Source organism: Camellia sinensis, chromosome 12 (genome assembly GCF_055761805.1).
Source record: "Camellia sinensis isolate YWXY chromosome 12, ASM5576180v1, whole genome shotgun sequence".
NCBI lineage: Eukaryota > Viridiplantae > Streptophyta > Magnoliopsida > Ericales > Theaceae > Camellia > Camellia sinensis.
The window spans coordinates 35,571,789-35,591,300 of NC_138972.1; the positions used below are offsets into that span (position 1 = coordinate 35,571,789).

Genomic DNA, 19,512 nt, shown 5'->3' on the forward strand with positions numbered 1-19,512 from the left:
CACCTTCTAACCCAAAACAAAGATGAAAGAAAAAAAACAAGATTTTTTTAATCAAAACGGTTAGAAAACGGTTTTATTAAACCGGTTTTCTGAATTACATTATCACCTTCTAACCCAAAACAAAGACAAAAGAAAAAAAAGAAAATTTTACATGAAAACGGCTTTAGTAAAGCCAAAAAATTTTTTTGAATTACATTATCACCTTCTAACGCAAAACAAAGACAAAAGAAAAAAAAAATTATATGAAAACGGCTTTGGTAAAGTCAAAATAAATTCCTGAATTACATCTTCTAACCCAAAACAAAGACAAAAGAAAAAAAAAATTTAACATGAGAACGGCTTTAGAAAAGCCAATTTTTTTTTATAAATTACATTATCACCAAAACAATGACAATAGAAAAAAAAATTCATAAAATAAAATAAAATGAACAGTAGAAGCGCAGTTTCAATCCACGCTTATTGTAGTGAACAGTAAAAGCGTGGTTTCAATTAACGCTTATTGTACTGAACAGTGAAAGCGCGATTCACAATCACTTTTTCTTCAGAAAACAACTTAAAAAAACAATGCACAGTGAAAGCGTGATTACAAATCACGTTTTCTTCAGAATTTTTTTTTTAAACAATATGCATAGTGAAAGCGTGGTTTGCAACCACGTTTTTTTCAGAAAACAAATTTATGTTAAAAGCGTGGTTTGTAACTACGCTTTCTTAATTAAAAGCGTGGTTTGTAATAGCGCTTTCATTATTCATCAAATTTTCTGCTCCAAACAGTGAAAGTGTGATTTGTAATAGCGCTTTAACCTAATTTGGAAATTCCGTCCAAATTAGGCCTAATTTGAAAATTAAGATTAATATGAGAAAAGCCTCCTATATTGAAACCCACTGTCTCTGTTTACTGGTGTTTATATGGATTTGGAGTAAGAAGCAAGTGTATTTGATCATTAATGGAAGAAAAGAATGTGAAATCCAGTATTTTTATATAATAAAAATAATATAGTTTCTAAATTTTTTATATAATTACTAGTATTATTTTGAATTTAATAATTTGCATATTTTAATACTGGAAATTTATTCAAAAAAATATTTTTAATTTTATAATATTATTCAATATTATTTTCTAAGCCTCCTATTTTTATTATATTTTTCTTTATATTTTTTCTAAATTGAATTATATTGAAACGTAATATATTTTTTGTATTAAAATCTTAGCTTGTTGCCCACGGCCCTTTGCTTGCCGACTTAGTTCGAAAATTTCTCTCCCTTCCGTACACCCTCCATCACCTTTTGTACCTATCCCTCCATTTATCAATCTATCTATACTTATATGGGAAATTTTAATATACACCTTTTTTTTCAAGGTGCAATTTATGCATCCTTAATTACATTATTTTGTTATTTAATTACGATCAAATTTTTTCTTTAGTTATGATATTATTTTAGTTATGACTCATGAATTCTTTCGTTAGGTCTTATGTTGTGTTTAGTTATGATATTTTTATTAATTATGACTAAAAAAATTAAAATTATATTATTTTTCCTTTTAGTTAGAAGTTGTTACCAAAAATTTGGTTCAAGTCAAATTGACAGAGGAGATTTGATAAAAAAATCAATTTCCACAAACAAACTATCTAATCAAACAATGTAGTTGATGTCTTATACCTTGACAGATTTAAGGATTTCTTTGAAATTTGTAATGTGAATAAACAGAAATAAACAATTTGAAAATATGATTAATATCACCTAAACTTGTTTACAAGCATCATAACTTTACAATCCACATGTCCAAAATGAGTTACAAGAATTGAAATTGCTAGTACTCCTAATTACAAGAATTACTTCTATGATAAGTTCAGTTACTCCTAAATTTCACAAGTGTTGTGAATTTGGTTAAAGATCCTTCTTTCTTTGGATTTCCAGGTTTATGTTGCTTCACTGGCCATGTTAAACAGCCACGTGTGCATCTTCTAATGTCTTCAATTTGCCCATGATCCATAATTGCTGCAACTACTAAAAACTTCCTTTTCCTTTGGAATTGCCACGTGTTGTGCCCCTAATCTTCCTTCTTAGGCGACTATCTTCATGTCTACGATTCTTGGACCCTTATTGCTCATGCCTATGTTCTTTGACATGCTTGTCAGTAGAGAATTTGAATTGTTGGTGCCAACAAAGGTACACATAATGCACATCTATACCTGCATACCTCTCTCTCTCTCTCTCTCTCTCTATATATATATATATATACACACACATATACATACATCTTTACCTCGTCAAACATCGATAACCACCGACTTCACCACCACCACCGTGAGCATCAGCATCACCACCTCCTTTCAACACCAACCCACCACTATGTGAGCTTCGTCATCACTATCTCTCATTCCTCCGTTCATCTTCATCTCTTCTTCACTTCATCAACTCCATCACCATTACCGCAAAGCTGTTCCACCACTGTCAGCACTACCGGACCACCACCACCATCACTTATTCCATTACCACCTAGAACCACCCAATACAACTTACTATTGGTGAAAAAAGAAAAAAATGAAGGAAGTTTGGGGAGAAAGAAACAAAGAAGGAAATTCTTGAAATGTTTGAAGTTGGTTTTCGGGCTACTTTCGGCATTTGAGACCACCCATTTCAAAAAGAAGTGAGAAAACGAGATGGCATAGGACTAATTAGGAAGTAAGAAGAAGAGTTTGGCAAAGGAACAGAGTAAAACCGTTAAGAATAAAAAAAGTTATGAAATCTAAAAGATGAGTTGAAGCAAAGTCAAAAAATTAAAAGAATTATTTTTGATCAATTTTAGGAGCTCCAACGGTAAGCAAAAGGAGACGAAATAAGACGCATGAAGGGTGTTACGAAAACTAAGCCATAAGGTAAATCCAACAACGTAAAAGTAAATCAAAACAAAAAATATAAAAATAAAACAAGACAGAGTTACAACGTAAGAGATACTACAGCTTGAAGTGGGAGGTTTGAATTTGATATGTTGGGTACGTTTTTACGTGTCACTGGTGCGTTAGAGAGGATCATTCTGGATTTTATCCAGTGCTTCATCGCCTTTGGTGTTATGGTGCATTTGAGTTAATCGAGTGGTCCTATTATTTTGGGGATGACCACTCTAAGGTTTTTTGACGTGTAGAATCCATTTTTAGGGTCAGGTATTGCAAATTCGAAGTCCAAGGCAGTGATGCAATAACCGACAAATTTGGAAGCATCAAATAGAAGATTAACAATGAAATCAAGTCCGATCGACATGAAATTTCAGTAAGATGATCATGTAGCTCGAATGAACTCTAACAACTAGAATCATAAACCGAAGTCGAATGATAAACCGTTAGCAATCTACCCATAGTAAGAACTCACTTAAACCCTTCATTTCTCCTCTTTTTGGTCTTATTTTGTTTTTTTTTACTCTATTATGTAGATGATGATATATGTGATATTATATGTTGGTTAGATAGTATAATTATATAATGCAAGAGATTGGTGATTATGACATGATTTCTTAATTATTCGATAAGTTGTCCCTGCTATTTCAGAAATTGTTAAAATAACAAATAATTATGAAATCGAAATCTATTTAAAAGGACAAAGAAAATGTCTGAAATTATTTGTAAAATTATGGATTATCATATCTATGCCATATCTCTTGTGTGCTTTACCTTTGTGATATCATGTATGCTTATTTTATCATATCTTGATTGTCTCATGTTTAACTTTTGTTAACTCTATTGTGATTATCTGTTACTCTAACCGAAAACATAATGAATTTAAGAAGGGGAAACTTAAGTGGGATGGCAAATGAGTTTGCGTTCACCTGTAATGAATTGGAAAGACAATTGCAACTTGTAAGTGTGGGCACAGTAATGAGATATGGTGGAATGTGTTCCCTTTAAGTTAAGTCTTGTGCAAGCAGTTGTCGTGTTAACCCTAAGATGGAACAAACATATTCAGACTCTATGTAGTTGTTTGTTTTGGTGAGATAAAGTTGGGTCTAGATGGGACATTCAAGAGAATAAAACATTTTTATTTTGGAGGGATAAGGTTAGGTTCAGGATGATAAAACTTTTTTCTTTTGGTCGTTTGAGGTCTACTGATGACGCTGTGCTATATATAATCGTTGCATACATCTGTAGTAAGGTCTGCAAAGCAGCAAATGAGGGAGTTCCAAATAGTCCATTGTCCAGTTCTAGCGGTTGGAAGGATGAGTCTCTTTGGGGGACTCTAGTAGCCTTAATTTCGTTGTTACTACTAACTGTTAAGTGTTACTAACCGACTGTGACTTATTGCTATTATTTCTAACTATTGTTTGTGACTATGCATTGAACTATTCATAATTCTTTGTAATTTTCTATTTACGCAAATTACATGTTGTATTTTTACTCTGTTATGTTGTTTATACTTGTTTGTATTATTCAGGGTTGTAGAAAGGAGGGGTGTGTGTGTGTTCTTACTAGGCGTCAAGCGCTTATGGCTATTTTCGTTGCCCTGGCATTAATTCCAAATTTTGGAAGAATTCATTGGTGAAGATGTTGTTGCAAGGCTTAGGAAGTTGAGACAGGTGTGAACTAACGTTGGATTTTTCACATTGCTAATGCAATGTTATTTTTCACTTATAATTTGTAAAATTAGAGAAGTGTTTGCCTGTAATACATTTAACTCTTTTGCATCATTATTTATTCTTGGACTTGTAACCTTAAAAATATCGTGTATTTCTTTGTTATTATATCTCTTGATATTTTTGATTTTTGGGACGTCACAGAGAAGCCCCAATCACATCCTTAAATTTTACACATTGATTCAATGTGATCCCTCCCTATAACTACCATTAACTTTAGGCGAAAAATGTTGACATAATGATCAGGCTTTGAAGGGTCTATTTATGCCTAACGACATCGATTAAACAATGGATAGAAGATTAGGGTTTAAACCGACGCAAAAAATTGGTGTTTAGGGGGATATTAAGAATTAACTCAGCAACTTAGAAGCATAATGGGCACAATATTTTAAAGATTTAACTGAGTAAATTAGAAGCACAATGGGCAGAAGATTTTAAAGGATTATCTTAACAAATTAGAAGCATATTGGACAGAATATTAAAAAAAAAGTCGAAAGGGTGAAGGTCGCGGTGACAAGGGGGACTGAGCGAGAGATCATGCAAGAGGTGGTGGACTGGGGAGTAAATTAGAGTGTGTGTAAAGCAGCAAATAAATTTTTTTTTTAATTTTTCAGTAAAATGTAAATAGAAAAAGGATGTATTGAGTTAGTATTGTGATGTAAATATAAATTATACTTTGTTACTTTTCTCCCTCCAATCTTTCCAAATTCTCTTTATTTTTATTTTTTAAAATGATTTAGGGAACAATTCTTTCCTCGTTTCTTTTCTGGTCAAATCATTTTCCTTGAATCATTATATGACTACATGGTTAGTGGTTCAACATTTAGCCCATTCTCATGGGTCCCATTAAAAAAATAAGACAATCTGATAAACTTAATCACATTAGTTTATCACATTTAATTTTTTAATTTTGAATGATCTAACATAACTATGATTATCAAACCGATTAGAATCTAAAAATTTATGAAGATAAAACTCCTAAGTCCAAACAGTACAACACAGTCACAATCTGCAGCCGATTATTAAGATCAACAACAGTAATAATTGACAATAAAAAAGTGAAACAATACCATTATTAACTTTCTCAAAAAAAATGATAAATTCACTAATCAAAAAAACTTCAGTACAATTTTTCTTTGTGCTAAATCTCTCTCTTTCTCAAATATTCTAGAAGAATTAGAAATCAATCTCTAACGCTGTGTTTGGTTTGAGAATTTGTGGAGAGATTTGGATAGGGAAAAGGAAAATGGGTGTAAAACTAGGTAAAATATAGATATATTTTATTCACATTTCACTTATTTTTTTTCATTTCTCTTTTCAAATCTCTCTTCAAATATAGCATAAATCTCTGTTTTTAGGACACAGAATAGACAATGAAATGAGTAGTACTAGTAGTATCAAAAGCCATAATTGCCTTGGCACCAAAACTAGGCATCCGGGTTATCATCGCTTCTTTAACTTGAAGTCGCGCGTGACTTTCGCTGTCACCGCTGTGAGTGTGGTTGGAATTGGACGGTGGGCCATAATACAAACGTGTTGTGTGAGGATAGTGGGAGTAGCACGTGCTTATACTGTCTTGCTAATCATCATTTATTATGTTATTTTGTTTCTTAATTACTCAATACAAATAATTTATATTTCATTTTCTCTATCAATTACACTATTATAAAATACCTTGTGATCGTATTTTTGAACTACTGAATAATTATCCACCTTTTGCGTACCCTTTCCTTCCTCTCCCTTTCTTGTCCAACTCTTGTTTTCATTTAAGTCCTTTCTTTGACTTTTTTTTTTTTTGGCGATTGTTCCCATTTACTTGTATCTTTTAAATTTGACCCAATATTTTCTTATAAATTATCATCTTCACCATGCATGCCCCCCTCAAAATTGACCAACTACTTTGATTTTGTCAATCAAATCATTATTATTCTTTTCTTTCTTTTCATCTCTTTATGTCTACTTTGAACATCCTTGTGTCAAATTCTAATTACTTTTATTTGCAAAATGATAGGAACATGAAACTGTGCTATACTCGCAAGAGTGTAGGCCTTACTCACGTGAGAGAGTTTTTTTATTTTATTTTTTATAAGTCATAAAATAAAATAATAGAATATACATGTTTACAAGCGACATACTCCAAAAGCTACGACTTTATACAACTTCCAACACACCCCTCTAAAGTAGGAGACAAAAAAATAACAAGAAACTAACAAACTGTGTTGCCATTTTATTTTACTTCTAATTACTTATGTCATAAAAAATAAAGAGAATAAAACTAGAAACGGTACATGTAAGAGAGTTCACTACAGGAAATATGAGTTTTGACGACGTTCTTTTAATAGCGTTTTATTAAACGTTATATTTTATAATATTCGACGGCGTTTTTTAAACGTCACTTTTTTAAAATATTAAAACGGTACCGTTTCAACAAAGAAGGCGTCTTAAAGCGCCTTCAAATGTCCTCTCTCTTTCTCCCTTAAATGGGCGAGCCTCTGAAGCCCTAATCTTTCACTCACTCATTTTGTAGCCCTAATCTTTTACTCACTCACTCTCTCGTTTGCTCTCTCTCTCAACCCTCTCAATGGATCGATTCATCTCAATGGATCAATTCATCTCAGAATGATACAATCTCGGTGATTCATCTTGGCTATTTCGATTTTGATTTCGAAGTTCATCTTGTTTGGAATCCTCACAGCTTCAAATCTCGCCTCTCTCAACCCTCTCTAAGCCCTTGTCATTCTCACAGATTCATCTTTGAGATTCAGAGCGATTTCGATTTCGAATCTCCACCGCCAGCACCGTCTACACCGGCTCGATTTCTCTGATTTCGATTTCATCTGAATCTCTGATTTCGATTTCGATTTCGATTTCGAAGCTCCACCGCCACCACCATCTGCACCAGCGAGGTATCGATTTCTCTGTCTCTCACAAGCTCTTTCTTCCGTCTCTCTCGATTTGGTTATTGAAATTGAAATTGTAACCAAGAACTATGAAATTGAAATTGATCGATCTGTGATTCCAGTTGAAAGAAAAAAATCGATACGTGACTCAAGATTATAATTTTTATTTATTTATTTATTTTTTCAATTGTTGTTTCTTCTTTTGTTTTCTTTCTCGTTTCTTTTTTGGGGGGTTGGCGTTTTGATATTTTTGTGGATTTTGTTCTTTAGGGTTTTCAATCTCTGTGAGAAGATAAGCATCATAATTTTGAATAAAGACGTACCCTCTCTCTCTCTCTCTCTCTCTCGTCCATGATCATCAGTGTTTTGTATGTATTTTGTTTGTGCATGTGAAATTTGTGTGTATATGTCAAGGATTGGATACATTTTTTTCTGCTGTATGTTTGATTTAGTGAACATTCAATATTTGAAGCATGTAATTTTGGTCAAAGATTGGCTATTCCTTTACTTTTTTATCTTTTTTTTCCCTTTTCTTGGTGTTCTTGAATTGTCTCAAAGAGAGCCATTTGCAGATTTAATGGCTTAAATTGATGCCCTTCCATCTTCGAAGTTTTTTTTTTGGATTGGCCCTCCATTTTTTAAGTTGATCAAACATCCATATTACAATTCAAAGGATTCTGAAGAGTGAAGAGTAATGATGTGGAGATGATCTTTGTTTATGAAATGAGTCAATTAACTCATATAAGGCCACTATAGGACATCAATAATCAAACCTATTTGGATATTTGTCCTGTTTTAAGTTATTTGGGCAATGACTTTATGTTACAGGGCAATCTTTTGTTTGTATGTTGTAATGGCCAGTGCAATTTGATGCATCAAATTCCATTTTCTTATTTAAACGTCTTTTTAAAGGAGCTTGTGTTATGATCCCATCATCCCACATCAAAACACAGAGGCCTTGTGAATACAGGTCTGTTTGGACACCCCCCCTTGCAAGCCGATTTTCGTGGGTAAGTTCTACCCATAGGGTTTGTATCACTTTGTCCAAGGTGTCAAGAGAGAGAACAAGTTTCGGAACAACAAACTGTGTTAAGGCAGCTTGAGGCCATATTGTCTATCCATAAATTGGCGAGAGCGGGATGTCATTTAGATGCCCTGAGGGAGGTTGCAAAACTTCATTTTCTTCCTTTAGATCCACTAGCGCCTGATATTGCAAATGATGCGTTCCAAAATTTGTCAGCCCATGTCCAAGCTTGTGTGCCAGACGTTTTGAAGGTTGCTCTTCATTGCTTGGACAATCTCACAGATTCAGATGGATCACTTCGTGCCCTGAGAACCAAGGTATGTTTGGCAATACAAGTAGATCTTTCTTTCTGTTTTCATTGTCTGATTTGGGTGCCCTTCTACTTTAGTCATGACTTATGGCTATTCTGGACTTGTTTACTGTTGATAATGATGATGTTCTTCCACGATGAAACACTGCTTATGGAAACTGAATGTTTATTCGTAAAGTAGAACCGTTCTGACATTTCTCATTCATGAAAGATACTGTCTTAACTTTACTTTGATGATGAGTTTTCTTGGTGCTGAACCAGCTTTCTGGTATCTGCTTTGAAGATATTCCATTTGAACTATTATATAGCACATGTGATATGACGCAAAGATGTTGAACAAAACTAGTGAAAGTTTCATGTATTGGGTGCTAATTCATAATCCAGATAACCAAATAATCAGCCAAAACTAAACTAATCTAACCTTTTCTGTTCTATGCTGAAATGAATGAGGGAGTGTAAATATAATTTACAGCCGCCACTAAGAGGTCATTGGTTAATGAGAAATATGTACTAGCACTTTGAGGTTCTCAAGGAGTGCCTGCCTTAAAACAAAATCCATGAATAAATAGGGATGCAACAAGCCAACAAACCTCAATTTCCCATCTCTGGGCATGAATGGAGGCCTCTACCTTTGCATTTGCAAATCTCCCCTGCAGATGATGGCTATGAAGCAATTTCAGAGTATGCACTTCTTCTTGATGACTTAAACCTTCCTTCCCCTCCTTGAATCTGCTGCTCATAATAGTGAATGCTAAACTGTGGATTGGACATGGGAAAAGTTATAGCAATACTTTTCTGCTTCTGTTGATTACCGTTAAATTTTTTTGATAAATTGTGGTGACTTACGTCTCTATAAATTGTTGAATGTTACCATTGTATTTAGTCCTAACCATGCATGCTATTGCCTTCTGTTTGAAACATGCGTTGTAATAATATTTTAGTCCTAGTTTCTTGTAATTTCTGTTACCATAGGCAAATATACATGTTTACTGTACTATTTGCATCGCTAAGACAGTACAGAAATAAACAATTTGTTGCTAGTCAAAAAAATGTAGGTCTTGTTTGGTTGTGTGGAGGTTTGTGTAAGTGACTTCACTCTAGGACATACTCCAATTTACATCTATCCCATTGTTGTGATTGCCAAGAGAATTGAGTACCATGCCATATAACTCTATTGAAGTGGGCTTTACATTTGCAAATAAACAAAGAGTGAAAAGATGACTTATTGAAATATTAATGGAGAAATTATATTCCTTCAGGTGATGGGTGAAGTGTCATTGTCTCTTCCAATCGTGCTCTTGTTACCTTGAGTTAGTGTTTATTTCTGTTTTGCTGATGATTATGTTTATCATTTGCAGGTGGAACGCATCTTGTTCCAGTGGGTCTTGGAGATGATGATCAATGCATGGAAGATGACTTTATTTTGAAAGGTTAATGGATTTATCACCAAATACAAATTTCTCCATTCACACCGATAAAGAGGATGGCACTCCACTTGGTGGTAGCTCATTGCTGCCTCCTTTCCCTGCAAATACTTTGAATTGCCACTCTTGTATTTACATACTAGCTTTCAATTCATTGCATAGAATACATTGTTTTTTTCCCTAGGTTATAGAAGGTGGAGAAATTACTCAATCCAGAAGCTATAAAGAACTGTTGATGATTGGTACTACATTTGAACAGCTTGTGAATGCTCACAAAAGTTCAATTCCAGTCTTGGATCCTACAATTGTCAGACTATATTGATTTTCTAATTATTGTATGCTAGTGGCTTATTAGATAATATAAATATTTTTAAAATTTTTAGTTACTCTCTTATCGATTGATAAAAATAAAAAATAAAAGTCAAAGATCTGTAAAATTAGGAGTAAAATGCTGACCAGATAAAATCCAATGGAAAGTAAAGTATGCAAAGTATGCAAGTTGTTCTATAGGAACTCAATCAAAGAATCTGACGTGTGAGGTAAAATCTTATTGCTTATTTTGATGTGTGATGTGAAATCTTAATGTTCAGTTGATCAAACTGAGCCTATACTTCATAGGTGAGTATTCAAACCATAGGAACTCATTCAAAGAATCTGATATGTGCACTACAGGAAACTGAGCCTATGGCTGACATGTGTTCTTCAATCAGGGGCCACAATATGTGTGCACTACTTTCTAGACCTTTGTTTACACCAACTGTAGTGGAGTGCAGTAAGTGTTGATCTGTGCCCTTACATTTACTCATTTCCTACACTTTTCTCAGTCATATTAAGCTGTGTGTGATGCATGCTGAAATTTTGCATGATATCAAAGGAAGTCCTGATAAATTCGGGCTTACATAGTAATTAGGTGCACAGTTGCAAGCATGTGGCTGAGCTGAAATATTTCTATTGATAATTTCAGTGTTTGTAGAATACTAACTTATATTAAAAGCCTGTAGTGTGCATGTCTTAATTTATCCAGAACAGGTTGTATTTTTGTTCCAGTTGATTTTATCCAGAACAGGTTGTATATTTGTTCCAATTGCTTTCTAAACTCGTCAATATGTTGAACCAGCACAATTAGGTGGATAATGAAAACTAGATATGCACAAACCTTTAGAAAAGCGTGAGAGATATGCTGAGCTAGACAATAAATTGACAAATTTATTTATTTATTATTATCATTTTTTAATCTCAAAAAATTGTGTTTTCCTGTGATGTAGTTGACAAACCTTTAGAAAAGCGTGAGAGATATGCTGAGCTAGACAATAAATTGACAATATTATTTATTTATTATTACATAAAAGTCTTTGAAATTAGGGCTACATTTGTGTGGATGCATGAATGACCTTTACTTGTAAGCTGGGCTTTTTCTATACAATTTTATGTTCTTGTAGGAATTCTCACCGGATGGACGATTCATTATTAGTGCTGATCGGGATTTTAAAATTCGTGTAATTGACGTTTCTTACCCATTGAAACAAATAAATTATTAAATATTAAATTTCATTTCAATTTGTTTTCAACAATGTTATTTTGTGACAGGTTACCCTGTTTCCAAAGAAGACTTTAGATGGAGCTCATGAGATACAGAGCTTTTGCCTTGGTCATTCTAAGTGAGTGAGTTTTTTATCTTCGAATATGTTGCAGAGCAGATGTGATTTCCATGAATAGTTTTTTGAATACAATAGTGTATTAAAGCACTTTTCATTTATCAACAAGAAAAGCAAACAAGTGTTGCAATTCTTTGTAAAAATAGTCTCTCGTATTCTGTGTGCCTTGCAGGTTTGCACAAGCTCTCTCTCTATTGAACATGGAAGGTTGCCCTGTTATTGATGGGCTTTAGTCTTTTTTGGAAAAATAATAAATAAAGAAATGCAATAAATCCCTTAAACAGGGCCTTCTGTTAAAATCTAAATTGTTTTTAAAGCTTCTTTTCAATTCTGGACGAAAACAAAATTTTAGCCCTAGTTTTTGTTTAAATACTATTGAAGGAGTAAAGTTGTAACTTAAATCATAGATTTGTGTCAGGAGCAAAACTCTAACCACCTCTACCAAAAAAATTAAACAATTAAAAATAAATAAATGCAATCAAGTGATTAAGAAAATTAAGTTTACAAATTCTCCAATTTATGTTTATTTTGGTGAATTTGATTGTAATTTATGTTCTGATGCAGGTATATAGACCAATGAAGACTAACAGTGAACTCTCTCATCAATTTGAATCAATTTGAGTTAAACACTTCTTTCTCTGTTAATGTCTTTGTTAAAACATGATTTGTGAATATGTTATTTTGTGATTAATGGTGATTGGATATTAAATTGAATGGGAAAGTGAACTAATGTTGTATTTGATATTTGAATGAGAGTTATTATTTCATGTTAGTGTTATTTTTCAGTTTTTTTAGTTCAATCACATAAAATTAGCAGAAATTTTTTTTTTTAAATGGGAGGCTATCATGGCGTTCTAAAAATGTCGCTAAATATTATATCAACAGTTAGAGTTTTTAAAAAGAGATACGACGGCGTTTTAAAAACGTCGCTAAATAGCTTGGTGATGTCATAGTAGAACTTTTAAAAAACGCCGCCTATAGTAATATAGCGACGTTTCTAAAGCGTCACAAAGTTATAGCGACGGCCGCGTCTTCGGCGCTTGGTGCAAAACGTCACAAAAGGTTAGATGGCGTTTTTAAGACCTATAGCGGCGTTTTTTAAACGCTGCTAAAACCCTCATTTCCAGCCGTGGTTGTGTGATGCAATTCTAAAATTGTGGGTTTAATGCTTAATTTCGTACATCAATTACATTTTTAATGATGAAAGTTACTTGTGATGATTAAGTATGCCTAAAAAATTACAATTTATTTAGTTACTGTATTTAATTACATTTATTTCTTTATTTCTTACATTAGATGTATTTTCTAAGGTTGGGCTTAACGATGGACCATAGAGAGTAAGAGAGACAATCGCTCTTTTTACAATTTAAAAAATGCTTTTTAATATTAGTATTTATTATTAATTATTTTCAAATTATATAAGATGGGCATGACTCACACGGCCCAGGACAACCCAACCCACGACTATCTTGGGTGGCCCAAACGGTCATTTAGTTGCAGCCTAGCAAGTGAAACTCAATAGCAGGGCCACCGAAAAACCCATGTTGGTCTAGGCCTGGTGACATCTAGACACCTGTTAGATAGGGAGTTAGCCACGTGGCAGATAAAGATCCTGTAGAGTTATTGAGCTCAAGCATCAAGCATTAAATGAGACTGTCATGGCATTAAATGTAACAAGACCTCTCGTTTCCTGGCATGGTAAAACTACCATGGCTAACGACGAGTAGACCATAGACTTTCGGCCAATGAGACAACTTGAATGGAAAGGGAAATGATTGGTAAAAAATATAAGGAAGTTTGTGAAGAATGTAAAAGACAACAAGTAACACTCTTTTCTCTCTCTCTCCCCCCTCTTTCTCTCTCGCTTTCTCTCTCTCTCTCTCTATCTCATGATTTTCTCTATTTACTCTCTTCCGATCACTTCCTGCCTAACTTAGCCATTGAAGTGCCCATTGGGAGAAATCACTCCAGCTTTGGTATCTCCCTACTGGACCTTTTGCAGGTGCGCATCAAGAAGATGAAGGCCAGCAGACTCGTGGAACACATGGATCAGTCCGACCCATCTGCCATTGATCATATTGAACTATCAATATATATTCATCCCTTCTAGGTTTTGAAAAAAAATAAGCGATTGGACATCCCAAACATCTATATGTATAAAGTGTGGGATTCAAAGTATAAAATTTAACAATGCAGACAAAAAATACAATAAAAAAATTAATTTATCACAACCAGTATCGATAAATTTTCTTATAAGTGTTATCTTTTGTAATTCAACATCAATATAAGAAAAAATCTTTATCTTTATCTATATATTTTTAATGTTATTTTTTACGTTTTATATTGATGTAAATTGATATTCTAGTTTATATTTTGTTTTCAAAAATTTTGCTAATGTACATATTCACACATTATGTTAGAATCTTGGGTCTGTCCCCATTTAGGTTTCTCTTAAATTTAAACCTCGATCTGAGAACTTAATGAGCCTATGAAGTTGTTAAATCTTTGAGCAAATCATCAACAAGTCCATCTTGAAAAGTGTGTATTCTATTTTGTTCCAAAACTTTTTAGATAGACCCAAAAGTCAGGTGCCCATTTATCTTCTCTTTTTTCTCTGCATCTTACTTTTTCTCTTTATCTCTCTTTCTCTGATATCCTCTACTACCATGACCACGCCTTCCTTCTTTTTCTTTCTCTTTCTAATCTACAATCGTCGGCGACCGATGACCACCATTGATTGGGGTTTATCGGCAACCACTGAGCACCGACTCCTTGCTTCGCGCTCATTGACGGCGAAAGAAATGAGTTTCTGACGAAGAAGATGAGTAGATCTACATCAGATCTGCATAGATCTATGTCAGATCTAGCTAGATCTGGAGTACAAACTTTTCTCTGTGTTTGTCTATTTCCTTCGATCTCTTAGTTTTTTTTTATTTATCTTTTCTGTACTACACACTTATACTTTCTTGATATAATGGAGAAAATTTTCAAATTTTGAATAAGTTGTTTTTGAATTTTAGTTATAGGTGGTGAAAATTGTAAAATTTTACAAATTTAATTTTTTTGGTACTGAAATGAATCATTTTTTAGAACTATAAAATTTTACAGTTTCATAACTTTTGTAAAATTTTTCAAATTTCATAACATGTTTTTTAGTTTGATTAAAAAGGATAAATTCTTAATAGAATCATGCTTTCAAACTGTAACATTTTACAGTTTCAAAACTTACTTTCAATTATATTGGAGATTATTTGCTTAAATCTTACAAAAATTAAAAATAACATATTTTTTTTTCCTATTGTTGCTGTTTGATGTTCTTACATTTTTTCTTCTTTCAATTTATCAATATTTAGCACATTTTGCAATGTTTTTGGCTCTAGTTTATTTATTTATTTATTTATTTTTTACAATATTCTGGACATTCTGGTAAGTCTTCGACGATATTATTAAAGTCCATCAAACATTCTAGACATTCTGGCAACTTCCTGGCAATGTTGAACATTCCAGCGAGTCTTTGATAACAATTTGACAGAAATCCAGCAGTGGTGGAATGTAGTAGTGTCTTTAATTTTTTTTTAAAAAGAAAAAAACTAGAGAGGGGGAGGGGAGAGATTTTTTTTGTAACAATTAAAAATATGTAGGACTAATTGGTGCAAATGTTTTGTTTTGGAACTAGATGGATTTTGAACTTTGTGTATAAGACTTATCAGTAAGTTCCCATAAATCTTTTAACCACCATAGATTCTGTTTCAAAAATCCGAACTATTTATTTTGTAAGATTCTCAATTTATATCATTTCTGACAAAAATTAGGTAGATACGATGATCATAATATTTTTATTTTATCGTGTTTATATCTAAAAAATCAATGATAAGTATGTTTTTTTAAAATAGACTATTTATTTTTTAAGAGATAAACATGAAAAAAGGAAAAATGACACAATTATGTGACCAATCTAATTTTTTCCGTAGATGATATATACAAATAGTTAGGGGTGTAAACGGTTCGGTTCGATCGATATTAAGAGTATATTTAGCACTAAACTGATCCTTTCGATTTTTATGATTGAGAAACCAATACACATCGTGTGCTACGGTTCGGTTTTATCGGTTTGATATAGAAGAGAAATTTACATGAAATTTTAAAAGGTTTTATAGTATATTATAGAATTTTACATTGAAAATAAATGAGGAAAATATATGAAAATTGCTCTATAAATATTTTTCTCTCTAATTTTTATCACAGAAGTGTATTGTATTAGTTACTTTTCATATAATGTTTAAGAAATTATAATATAAAAATATTTAAATATAATATTCGGTTGGTTCGGTTTGCATTTGTATAAAAAGTTTCATAATTGAAACAGACTGTGAGAGGGTAATTTTTGGAAAAAATTAGGCCGAGCTATGAGATGGGCTTTGTGGCCCAAAGTGCCAAAAGCTTGGTGAAAAGGCCGCAATGTTCCTCCGGCCCGGGGAAGGCCGCAATGCTACTCCGGCCCAGGGAAGGCCGCAATATTACTCTGGCCCATGAAAGGCTGCAGTGTTACTCCGGCCCAGGAGAGGCAAGGCTACTTCGGCCTAAGAGAGACAAAGTTACTTCGGCACGGTGACTGTAAAAAATACTTCGGTCCGGAGGCAACTTGGAGTTATACCGGTATTGGGGTTAGACCGGCCGAAAGTCGGTGGTTCGGTCTAAGACCGTAACATGGGTTCTACATGGAAAGCTGAGATAAGAAAGGGAAAACACAAGAACCGAACTAAGGATGAGTTCGGTTTACTCAGTGGCTCTGCATAGCCAAGCTTATTTCGGTCATATAGTAATTCGGCCAAAGTAAAAACCATCCCACTTGGTTTAAGCAGTGTGGGAGGGTGTAAAAGGATAAGCATTATCCTTAGGAGTATGAATCCTAGGAGGACTCTGCATGGAGGAGTACAAGTCCTACTATGATTGTGCCACTGGAAACTTATAAAAGCTCACAAACGTCACCTTGTGGGAGGTAATTGAATACAATTTTTCTGAGAACATAGAGTTTTGTCTATTTGTCAAGTTTTCTGACTTAGGCATCGAAGAGGTTTCCGGCAAACACCCGCCGGCTAGCTCACGTTTGTGTTTGCAGGTGACAAAGCGACGTCGTACGGAGGAGCGTGGACTTGGTCAACAGGGTTATACGAGGAAAATTATTTCTTCCCCGTACAATTGGCGCCGTCTGTGGGAACAAACAGACAAGAACAAAAAACCTCTTGACTAAGCTTCTCATTTTCTCAATCAATGGCACACATTGAAGAACTACCGCAGTCCGCCGTCGACGGGCTAACTCCAGACGGGGGCGCAAGGCGAGAAGGATTACCCTCTGTCCCTCCTATGGCAGATCTGGAGCCCCAACAACATAACTCCAGGAGGAGTGGCAGGGGAAGGCGGAATAACAGCCCTCGTCACTCTCAAAGTGACTTTTTTACTTTTAATTAAACTTTTTGAGAGTTATTTTGGGAAGTTGGTAAAAAGTTACTTTTTTTTTTGAGTTAATATTTATTTATGGTGTCACATCACACCAAAATGACTAAAATAATCTCACCAAACTTAAAAAAATTACATTTGACCCAAATTCATAAGATGTTAATATTAAGGGTACTTATGTAATTTCTTAACGTACTTTTTCTACTTGCCAAATGAGCTAAAAAAACGCAACTGTACGTTTTGCTCCAAAACGCCAACCTAACGTTTTCAGCCTTTCCCAAAAGAGTCCTAAGTTGAATGGTGTTCTACCTAATTTTCAATTTGAATACGCTAAAGTCAAAACTTGTCCTTCTTTATTTATTCATTTATTTTTGATCATACGAGAGCAACCAGGGAACTAAAACAAAACTAACTAGGCCAACCTCAATAAAGCAGTAAGGGCCGAATGAGGAAAAGATATCCAGTCTAGCGGGAGAGCATTACACTTTTTTATTATTAAAACTAGCCTATCACTCGTACTATGCACGGAATAATTATAAATATTTATATTTATTTTTTATTTTTTTTTAATATATAAATTATGTTTTTTAAAATTTTTTATAAAAATAATTTAACAATCTTATCACTAACCATAGTGTACATGAGAAATTAAAAAGGCTACTGCAGTAACTATCCACGGGCTGTATCTATAATTATTTGTATGAGGGAATTTTAAATGCTAATTAGAGATTTTGACCAAATCAATAAATGCAGGCATGTGGATTGAAAAAAATTAATAAATGCTGATCAGAGGATTTTGACCAAATCAATAAATGCTGAGGTTTTTTTTTTTTTTAAATAAAAAATTTAGAAAATTAAGATTGAGAGATTGGAGTTCCCACAAGGTTTGGAGTTTAGAAACCTTATTTTCCTTAATATATTTACAATTATCTATATATGTGAATTGTGATTTTTAAATGTCTTTTTTTTTTTAAATGTCTTCTTTTTTTCTTTTTTTATATTATATTAAAGTTTAATATTTTGATAATAATAATATGTGTTGGACTTTTCAATGAATTGAATGTCTTCTTGTTTTTATTATATTATATTAAAGTTTAATATTTTGATAATAATCATATGTGTATGACTTTTCAAGAAATTTGTTTTATGTTTGTTCTTAATGCATTAAAGTGCTATTATGAGGGATAATAATCATATGTGTTGGGACTTTTTAAATAATTCATATGTGTTGAATTTCAAAAAAAAATTTTATACTTGTTCTTAATGCATTAAAATATTATTATGAGGGTAAGACTTGGGGGTTGGGATATTTTGATAATAATCATATGTGTTAGACTTTTTAATGAATTAAATGTCTTCTTTTTTTTATTATATTATATTAAAGTTTAATATTTTGATAATAATCATATTTGTTGGAGTTTTCAAGAATTTTTTTTTATGCTTGTTCTTAATGCATTAAAGTGTTATTATGAGGGATAATAATCATATGTGTTGAGACTTTTCAAGGAATTCATATGTGTTGGATTTCAAAAAAAAAATTTATGCTTGTTCTTAATGCATTAAAATATTATTATGAAGGTAAGACTTGGGGGTTAAGAGAAATTAATAAATGCTAAGTTTTTTTTTTTTTTAAATCAAAAAATCAGAAAATTTAGATTGAGAGATTGGAGCTCCCACAAGACTTGAGATTAAAAATCCCATTTTACTGAATATATAGTGTAGATGAGTATTTTGTCTTTTTTTTTTCACTCTTCGTCCATTCAACCACCCATCCATTTAAGATAGAAGTTAATATATTAGTAATTAAATTATAACATGTGTCAATATTTTTGTATAGACTCGAATTTCAAATCTTATTTACCTTCTCTTTTAAGTATATTTTCATGATTACTTGAGCAATTCATAAAATACATTTAGAAAAAATGTGTTACTAGAATTTGTAAAATTACGAGGACAATAAATCACAAAAAGTCGCATCATTTAGTATATAATGTCTTTTTATATATATCATTACTTTAAAAATAAAAAAAGAAAGAAAAGAAAAAAGAAAAAGAGATAAGTATGAAAGCAAAATATTATTGGGCACTTAAGCCATCAATCCATATTTAATCTTTTGGG

At 32.8% G+C, this 19,512-nt stretch overlaps 1 long non-coding RNA gene across 3 annotated transcripts; it reads left to right on the forward strand.

Moving 5' to 3' along the window:
• Nucleotides 1-7,121: 7,121 nt before the first annotated feature.
• Nucleotides 7,122-12,681, forward strand: LOC114313803 (uncharacterized). 3 transcript variants are annotated; one of them, XR_014346177.1, is made up of 6 exons: nucleotides 7,122-7,530; nucleotides 7,795-8,865; nucleotides 10,217-11,054; nucleotides 11,722-11,778; nucleotides 11,870-11,940; nucleotides 12,502-12,681. It is a non-coding gene; the product is annotated as an uncharacterized LOC114313803 (long non-coding RNA). The 3 variants fall into 3 exon arrangements; XR_014346179.1 differs by having other exon boundaries at nucleotides 8,437-8,865; XR_014346178.1 differs by having other exon boundaries at nucleotides 8,495-8,865.
• The last annotated feature ends 6,831 nt before the right edge of the window (nucleotides 12,682-19,512 follow it).